Source organism: Globicephala melas, chromosome 21, assembly GCF_963455315.2.
Source record: "Globicephala melas chromosome 21, mGloMel1.2, whole genome shotgun sequence".
Taxonomy (NCBI): Eukaryota; Metazoa; Chordata; class Mammalia; order Artiodactyla; family Delphinidae; genus Globicephala; species Globicephala melas.
The window spans coordinates 13,274,975-13,284,977 of NC_083334.1; the positions used below are offsets into that span (position 1 = coordinate 13,274,975).

General features: G+C 41.3%; 1 protein-coding gene and 1 pseudogene across 2 annotated transcripts in view; one reads left to right on the forward strand and one right to left on the reverse strand.

Moving 5' to 3' along the window:
- Positions 1 to 7,587, reverse strand: part of ACSL1 (acyl-CoA synthetase long chain family member 1) — a 307,865-nt gene extending 300,278 nt beyond the window's left edge. The window contains exons 1-2 of one of the 2 annotated variants that reach the window (XM_060291706.1): positions 3,595 to 7,587; positions 943 to 1,047 (exon numbers count right to left, since the gene is read on the reverse strand). The gene's annotated coding sequence lies outside the window, so the exon portion shown is untranslated. The remainder of the gene's footprint in view (positions 1 to 942; positions 1,048 to 3,594) is intronic. The other variant, XM_060291703.1, reaches the window with a different exon arrangement.
- Positions 6,520 to 7,674, forward strand: LOC115867675 (beta-citrylglutamate synthase B pseudogene; annotated as a pseudogene).
- Positions 7,675 to 10,003: the final 2,329 nt, after the last annotated feature.

Genomic DNA, 10,003 nt, shown 5'->3' on the forward strand with positions numbered 1-10,003 from the left:
AAGAAACCAACCTGAAGACACTTTGATCTTTGACTTCCAGCCTCCAGAATTAGGAGAAAATAAATATCTGTTGTTTAAGCTACCCAGACTGTGGTATTTTATTATGTCAGCCCTAGCAAACTAACACAGCAAGGATATAGTCAAAGCAGAAAATTTTATACATTGTTGTTGACTAAATTGCACAACGATTTTGGACAATGATTCCATTTGAGGTGTCTACTCTGGAGAAAGTCTTAGAAAATGTGCTCAAGAAAATGTATAGAAAGCTGTTCAGCGTAGCATTACCTCTAATGTGAAGAAATTGAAACTAACCTTTCCTTATGAGAACATTGATACAAATCAGTAGAAATCAAAACAATGCAAATAGGGCTTCCCTGGTGGCGCAGTGGTTGAGGGTCCGCCTGCCGATGCGGGGGACGCGGGTTCGTGCCCTGGTGCGAGAGGATCCCGCATGCCGCGGAGCGGCTGGGCTCGTGAGCCATGGCCACTGGGCCTGCGCGTCCGGAGCCTGTGCTCCACAACGGGAGAGGCCACAGCAGTGAGAGGCCCGCGTACCGCAAAAAAAAAAAAACCAAAAACACTGCAAATAACCTATAAGATAAACCATTATCTTTAAAATCTCTAATAAATAATACCCATGTGAATATGTCTTAAAGAAATAGGAAATGATTCGTTCACACCACAGAATACTACACAGTAGCCAAAATGACTGAACTAATGTATCTGCATGTATCCACTTATATAAATCTCAAAAACAATGTTCAGCGAAAAAAATTCAAAAATATTTGTACAGTATCATATGTATGTATTATTTTAAAATAAAGTTGTATATATTATTTATGGATATATACATATGTATAAAGTACAAATACATACATGGGCATGAGAAGCATATAAGACAAGACTAGTTAAGAGCATGGACTGTGGAGCTTCCTTACTTACCAGTCACATAATCTTTGATAACGAACAAAAAAATCTGTGTCTCAGTTTCCTCATTTGTAAAATGGGATTAATAATAGTGCCTTCATTACTGGATTGTTGGGAAGACTGCATGAAAAAATGTACATAAAATGCTTAGTTCAGTGTCTGGCTAATTGTAAATGTTCAATAAACATTAGTTTACTAGATAAAATATTAACTTAGAAAAAAAATATGTTCAACTATACAGGTAATCAAATGTAAGCAAAGTAAAATAAAATTGAGTTGTTAGTTTTGGCAAAGCTTTATCAAAATGAAAATACCGTGATAGTCTCCAGATCTTGGTGTGCATGCCCTTGTATAATGCCCTCCCCTTGAACGTGGGCTGGAGTCAGTGACTTGCTGTAACAAACAGAATATGGCAACATCATGGAACATTACTTCCAAAATGAGGTTATAAGAAGACTGAGCCTTCGTTCTTGGGTACTTTCTCTGTCTTGCTTGCTTGCTCTGAGGGAGGCCAGCGGCTGTGTTGTGAGCTGCCCTGTGGAGTGGCCTACATCACAAGGAATGAATGTGTCTGGTTAACGGCCAGTGCCTGAACTTGGAAGTGGATCCTCCCCGGATTCAGGCTTCATTCAGCAGCTCTGGCTGACAGCTGAACTGTGTCTCATGAGAGCCTCTGAGCCAGAGACACCCAGCCCAGCTTCCTGACCAATTGAAACTCAGAGATAACAAATGCTTACTGTTTTCAGCTGACAAATTAGGGTGGGAGGGTTACTTGTTATACAGCAATAGATAACTAATACACCCAATGTAGGCCAGGGAAGCTAATGCTGGTGTGTGTATATAGTGTTAGTAAGAATGTGAATTGGAATTTCTAAAGAGCAATTTTGGCAATATTCCTAAAGATATTCACAATTTTTTTGTCCTAAAGAAATAAATACACAAAAATGGATGCATATTCATTGAACTATTAAATATAATAAATATAATAGTGAATAACTGGTAATAACTTACATGCCCAACACTAGTTGGAGAATTGTGATGTGATATAATAAGAAACACATACTTTGTCTTTATCCCTGGTTCCTGGCCAGAGCTCCCACAGCCTTTGTAATTTCCTAAGTGATAAAAGTGCTAGGAGCATCTTTTGTTCTAATATATGGTCTTTGACCCCAGTTCCTGACCCAGAGCCCCTGAAGAACCTAATCTTTGGAATGTCCTAAGTGATACGAATGTCTCCTGTTCTAATGAGGTAACTCTTGCTGGGCTCCTAGATGGGGGCTGGTCTCCAGAAAGACCAAGCCATGATTAGAAGCTTGGGCTGCTCAGCCCTGCCCCACCCCATCTTCGGTGGAGCGGGGGCTGGAGATTGAGTTAATAATCCATTATGCCCATGTGATGAAGCCTCCATAAAAATCCCTAAAGCACAGGGTTTGGAGAGCTTGTGGGCTGATGAACACATGGAGGTGCTGAGAGGGTGGCATACCCAGAGAGGCATGGAAGCTCCGAACCCCTCCCCCATACATTATCTTCTGCATTTCTTCCATCTGCCTATTCCTGAGTTGTAGCCTTTTATAGTAAAGTAGTAATCTAGTAAGTAACCTGTTTTCCTGAGGTCTGTTAGCCATTCTACCAAATTCTTGAACCTGAGGAGGGGTCATGGGAACCTCTGATTCATGACCCGTTTGTCCGAAGCACAGGTGACAACCTGGACTTTGCACTTGGTGTCTGGAGTGGGGAAAGGCATTCTTGTGAGACTAAGCCTGTAACTCGAGAGCTCTGATGCTATCTCCAGGTAGCAGAATTGATTTAAATCATAGGACATCCAGTTGGTGACACCCACAGAGAACTGGAGAATTGGTTGGTGTGGAAAAAACCCACACACATTTGGTGACAAGAATTGGAATATTGGAGTGTAGAGTGTTGAGAGTAAAGTAGAAAAAAGTAGGGTTTTTTATGGTCATTTGATAAAATCTTGAGCAGACTTTAAAATTCATGTGAAAATTCTAGTTAATGGTTTGTTGAAATGTTCACAATATAATAGTAACTATGTTCACAAATAAAAGTAATTGGGGCTGACCCTAATTTTTGTTTTATTTATTTGTTTACTTTTTAAAGGACTTGATAGAAATATACCAACATGGGGACTTCCCTGGTAGGGCAGTGGTTAAGAATCCGCCTGCCAATGCTGGGGACACGGGTTCGAGCCCTGGTCCGGGAAGAGCCCACATGCTGCAGAGCGACTGAGCCCGTGTGCCACAACTACTGAGCCCGCATGCCACAACTACTGAAGCCCATGTGCCTAGAGCCCGTGCTCCGCAACAAGAGAAGCCACGGCAATGAGAAGCCTATGCACCGCAATGAAGAGTAGCCCCCGCTCGCCGCAATGAGAGAAAGCCCGCGTGCAGCAACGAAGACCCAACGCAGCCAAAAATAAATAAATAAATAAATTTATTGTTTTTTAAAAAAAGAAAGAAATATACCAATATGATAATGGTGATGGTCACCAAGTAATGGAATTATTAGGTGATGTATATTTTCTTGGTCGTACTTTCCTGTAGGTTCTAATTTTTCCACAGTGAATATGTATTATTTTTAATCTGAACTATTCTTAAGTACAAAATAATTAAATGTGGACCTAGTATGATTCTTAAAACACATTTACCTTACCTATTTTTTCTGGGTCATATTTTTCAAATTCTTCTCTCAAGTTTCTGAATCCTTCCAGCCACTTCTCAGTATCAAGTAAATCTTCTTATTCTTCCTCTATTCTTGATATTTTCCAACACGGTCTCTAGATATGACTGAAAAGGAAAAACACCAAAGTAAATCTTGATTTTAAATTATATAAAATCTAGGGGTGCCCCGGTGGTCCAGTGGTTAGGACTCTGCACTTCCACTGTAGTGGGCGTGGGTTCAATCCCTGGCTGGGGAACTAAGATCCCACATGCCACGTGGCCAAAAATAAATAAATAAATAAAATAAAATAATATAAAATCTCAAAAAGGTAACTGGATTTGACCTTTTGCATAAAGTATGATTTTACTTCAGGAAATAAAGATTTAAATAAGTTTACATAAAAATCCAAAATGTATTTATATAAGTCTGGATTTCTTAACCCAGGCTCCATGAACATCTGGGGGTTCACAAGTGGGTTTCAGGTAGTTCATGAAACTTTACACAAAATATCAAGTATTTTTGCCTCTTCCTTGGAAGAGAGTTCATAGTTTAAGTAGGTTCTCAGTCGGGGCTGTAATCAGAGTGACAGCTGTCCTGGTTCGACCAGCACTGTTGCTTTTAGGACAGAAAGTCCTGAGTTTAGGAACCTCTCAGTCCTAGGTAAACCAGGATGTTGGTTACTCTATCTGAAATCCAAGAAAGACCGATGAAAAATAACACAAAGATTTAATTAAACTCAATTGAATGTACAAGTAAAAATTAGAAGACTACTTCTTAAATCAGAATACTGCCATTTCTTCTTATTTAACCTATGTCCTGAGAATTATTTTGTATATAAACCAAAGCTCCTGGTATCTTTCCTACTTAGTTTCTAGACTAACTGCAATTTGCAAATGACCCCCGCCTTGTTACTGTGAACTTTTACCTTTTGTCCTGTGTATTTGGTGGCTCCTGCATTACTAGGTTAAGGTAGGACTGCCCTGGCATGATCACCCCCAGAGTCAGTCCCGAAGGGAAATGCATGTCATCACATAAGAATCCAGATCTGTGGCAGGATAGGGAACTCAGGTGATCTCCATTGGGTTAGGTGTTGGGGCACTCCCAAATGGTATATATTAAGCTAATTTCTGCCCTCATTGGGGGTAGGCTAGAAATCAGTAGAAAGGACCCAGAAGAGGCCTTTCCATTTCTGCAGAATTCCATGTAAGGAAGGATGGGGTCCATGACCTCCGGAGATAAGCTCTCTCTGATTAGGAGTACTCAAATTATGGTATATCTTTTTATTTCTCTTTTGTAATCCATCGACCTTTGGTAAAGTCTTTTTGAACCATCAGCTTTGTGTCAGCTGTGCCTCAGAGATAGGGGGACTTTAGGCCACAGCTGGGGAGAGCAGTTCTTATGGAGGGCACAGTGGCAGCAGCAGGAATTAATGAGACTTCGATGCAAAAGTGCATCTCAGGAACAGAGTCTCTGACTCAATCAAGGAGATTCTCTTTCCACTCTTCACCTTGGAAGTTCTCGTTTTGTTCTACTAAGAAAAGTGACTTTTGGACTTCCCTGGTGGCACAGTGGTTAAGAATCCACTTGCCAATGCAGGGAACACAGGTTTGAGCCCTGGTCCAGGAAGATCCCACATGCTGCGGCAACTAAGCCCGTGAGCCACAACTACTGAGCCTGCTCTCTAGAGCCCACGAGCCACAACTACTGAGCCCACGTACCGCAACTACTGAAGCCCATGCACCTAGAGCCCATGCTCAAGAGAAGCCACCTCCATGAGAAGCCTACGCACCACAATGAAGAGTAGCCACCGCTCACCGCAACTAGAGAAAGCCCACGCACAGCAACGAAAACCCAACGCAGCCAAAAATAAATAAATTTTTAAAAAAAAAGAAAGGTGACTTTTATTATATACTTTACAGTGTCAAAAAATCAACATAGGTAGTTTTCTTCCTCTGCTTAGTTTTTAAACCGGAAACACTGGTGTTTTTGGATGATGCATTGTGACCTTCAATCCCCAATTTTTTTTAAGTTCCATCTCTTTTTTTTTTTTTGCGGTACGCGGGCTTCTCACTGCTGTGGCCTCTCCCGTTGCGAAGCACAGGCTCCGCATGCGCAGGCTCAGCGGCCATGGCTCACGGGCCCAGCCGCTCCACGGCATGTGGGATCTTCCCGGACCGGGGCACGAACCCGTGTCCCCTGCATCGGCAGGCGGACTCTCAACCACTGCGCCACCAGGGAAGCCCCGAGTTCCATCTCTTTTGAGAACACCTATTCTGTTCTCATCATACCTGCCTTAGTAGAAATGATACATGTGATGTAACATATAAGCTTTATAAAACTGACAAGTACATGATCTTGAGATGGCAAATGTGAGCCATGTGGGCCACAGATTTCACATCCTGGGCCCAAACCAGCAACTCTATTAATCACAGCATTATTTCTGTTAAGCCCAGACTCAACCTCAGAAATTTTCACAAGTCCTACCAGACACTTATTTATTTCTGTGTTCATGAAATATATTTATTTCTGTGTATATGTATATACATATATGCATACACACATATACATATACATAATGGATTCATCTATTCTTTCCATGTAAAAAATGAATAATTCTTTAAAAATTCTTTGGCAGGGATTTCCCTGGTAGCGCAGTGGTTAAGACTCCACGCTCCCAATGCAGGGGGCCCGGGTTTGATCCCTGGTTGGGAACTAGATCCCACATGCATGCCACAACTAAGAGTTCACATGCCCGGGAGATTTTTCAGCAGAGGACTGAAGCTTCGGCCCTAGAGTTCTCACCTGCCCTTCCTGCCAGCCTGCACTACAGATTTCAGACTCTGTGAGAGCTCCTACATTCCTAGAAAGAGTCTACATTCAGGAGGAAGTAATCCCAGAAAACGAAGAACAGGCAGATCAAGATGTGTAGCTCTGTGGCCGCCAAGTTGTGGTTTTTGACAGATCGTCGAATCAGGGAAGACTATCCTCAAAAAGAGATCTTACGAGCGTTCAAAGCCAAATGTTGTGAGGAGGAACTGGACTTTAGGGCTGTGGTGATGGATGAGGTGGTGCTGACAGCTGAGCAAGGAAACCTGGGTCTTCGTATCAAAGGAGAACTAATTACTGCTTACCCTCAGGTGGTGGTAGTGAGAGTACCAACCCCTTGGGTGCAAAGTGATAGTGACATCACTGTTTTGCGCCATCTAGAGAAGATGTGATGCAGGTGGATGAACCGACCTCAAGCCATCCTGAACTGTGGTAATAAGTTCTGGACGTTTCAATAGTTGGCAGGTCATGGTATTCCTCTGCCAGATACCTTCTCTTATGGTGGTCATGAAAATTTTGCTAACATGATTGATGAAGCTGAAGTACTGGAGTTCCCAATGGTGGTGAGGAATACGCGGGGCCATAGAGGCAAAGCAGTTTTCTTGGCTCACGATAAGCACCATTTGGCTGATCTAAGCCATCTTATTCGCCATGAAGCTCCATACCTGTTTCAGAAGTGTGTTAAAGAGTCTCACGGAAGGGATGTACGTGTCATTGTTGTGGGAGGCCGTGCGGTTGGCACCATGTTACGCTGTTCAACAGATGGGAGGATGCAAAGCAACTGCTCACTGGGTGGTGTACAGATGATGTGCTCATTGAGTGAACACGGGAAACAGCTAGCTATCCAGGTGTCTAACATCCTGGGAATGAATGTGTGTGGCATTGACCTGTTGATGAAAGACAACGGCTCCTTCTGTGTCTGCGAGGCCAGTGCAAATGTAGGTTTGATAAGGCTTGTAATCTGGATGTAGCTGGTATCACAGCAGACTACGTCACCTCCCTTCTGCCCTCTGGCAGGCTCACCTGGCGTATGTCCCTGCTTTCCGCGGTGTCCATGGCCAGTGAGACTAGTGAGCCGGAGCTGGGCCCCCCAGCCAACACTGCTGTCGACAACCTGAGCAAAGTTCCAGCTCTGTTGACAGCGACCACGAAACCACAGAGCGAGAGCTGCTCACCAAGCTCGCAGGGGGCCTATTCAACGGAAACCAACTGCTAGCCAATGAAATCAAACTCCTGGTGGAGTGATTCCATCAGTAAATAATTAACCAACAAAACCCTTGTAAAACTTCCTTTTTCCCTTTTTTTTTTTTTAAACAAACTTGCAATGCTGTTCATGGAAAATGCTCAGGAAGATGAGAGGAAATTTGAGTAGGATTAGTTACGAGGGAAGGAGGGGGAGATAGACGAGACCTTTGCTACTAAGATGTTACTGACTTTGATTTACAAATCCTACAGACAGAGAGGCAGAAGAGGTGAGATACAGAAAAATGTCAGGCTCTCATAGTTACCCTTTTAAATTACTCAAAAATGTGTAGGCTCTCAGGCCACGAAGAACATAATTTTTCCATGGTCTCTTGCTTTTGTTTTTGTACAGTTGGTACAAATTTCAGAGTAGTGTAACTTCACATTGTGTTGTAATCCATGAGGAAGACATCTACCTAAATTATAATTTTTTTAATACAAATCTGAAAATTCAGCCTATACACTATTATCTAGGAGCTTTATGTTCATAGTTATGAAATCTTGAGGGGCTCTTTTATTGACTTTTTCCCCCTTAATTTGGGTAGGAGGGCAACGTGGATGTGACCCAATAAAGGTTTTTTTAATGATAAAGTTGGCATGTTTGCACGATAAAAGGGAAATGAACAGTATTGCAATGTCTGGCACACAAAATAACATTTACTCCATTGTACATACAATTGCACTAGTTAAAAATATGTGCATTGACTTGTATTTGTTAGTGTTTTAGCCTTTTTTGAAAGATATATGCTATGTTTATGTTGCTTTTTTAAAAATACATGCTAGTCTTAACATTCCCTGATCTATGCCTGCATCTTTAACAATGCAAAGTGAAGAAAATGCTACCATTTTTGTTAACAAGGCACTGACTTGAAACAGATGCATTTAAAGCCTTTTATTTTTTTCCTTTTTTCTTTTGGTGGTTGGGCATTTAAAGAATAAGGACAAGGAAAAATATTTTGGGGGGCGAATCAAGGGTCTATAAGTTCCTAAGTATAAAGCTGAAGTGATTTCTAATACCAGAGTTATATATCTGCATTTTTCACATTTTAGGGGGGTGTGTGTGCGCGCGTGCGTGTGTGCGTGCGCGTGCACGCTTGCATGTTTATGTGCTTTGCTTTTTGTTTACACCAACCAACCAAAAAGATTCTAGAAAATGGAGCAGGATGGGAAACAGTTTTTTACTTTAAAAAGAAAAAACAACCGAGTTGTTTTCATAACTATAATCTACTGGGTAGAGGTACTCACCTAAAGACATGAGGGGAATAGCTGCTTCTTAGGCTTTTGTGTATATGTATGTTGTTTGCTTTTTTTCCTTTGGTTCTAGACTGTTCAGTGTGTGATTTATTCCACGCTACATGCTTTTCCTCTGCTTCTTGCTGTGCATTTTCTCCTATTACACATAGGTTTTGGGGTGGGGTGGACTGAACATTTTTGTTTGGGGACTTATTTAGCAGTATTGAGTCTTTTATAGCCCTACTCTGAATCCTTCAATATTCTACTCTTTATATTACTTTACTTCTGAATTTATAAAAGCCCCCAAACTGCATATAATATGAGCCTTTAACCATGGGTAAAACTATCCCAGTGAATGGTTTGGAAGGCGTGTTAAGAAATGGAGATGCTCCAGAGCTCAACGTAAGCAGCAAGTTCCATCTCCCTACAATCCTCTGAAGCTTTTTACCCGAGTCCTTTCTTGTCTCTCCAGCGCTTTTTTCCTTCAGATGGACCTTAAACATAATTTCTTGGACACTACTAGAGAGACTTCGAGGCAATAAGATCAGTATTAACCAGCTCTAACAGACGTTTGATCATGCTTACTTGCACAGTTTTCCCCCCATTTTAAAAAAGGAATGCAATAAAACTTGTTTTTTCCATAGAATTAAATAATATTAAAATGGAGTGAAAGGTTGATTGTTGACAAACAGAATAGCACCTCTGATCTGTGCAGTGTCTCATTTCACCTTAGAAAAAGATACATAAGAGGAGTTTCTAATTTATTTTAGGATATTCTCATCTCATCTAAAGAATTTGAGTTGTACAGGGTTATTGTGTGACATATTGTGGAATATATAAGTACCTCTGGCTCACTTGGTACTTCTTTTACTAAATGACCATACTTTGGAAGATGCACACTATTTGGGATAGAGAAATAAACAAGGGAGAAGGCACCGCTTAATTAAATCATCATTCATATGTGTGTAGAGACCATCTGGTTGCCACATAGATGATGATACATATACTTTGAATAGTTACATATCACATGTATATAGATTAGTGAATTTTAAAACACAAATAGAACACCTTCTCTATTTGATGAAAAACTCAAGGTTTC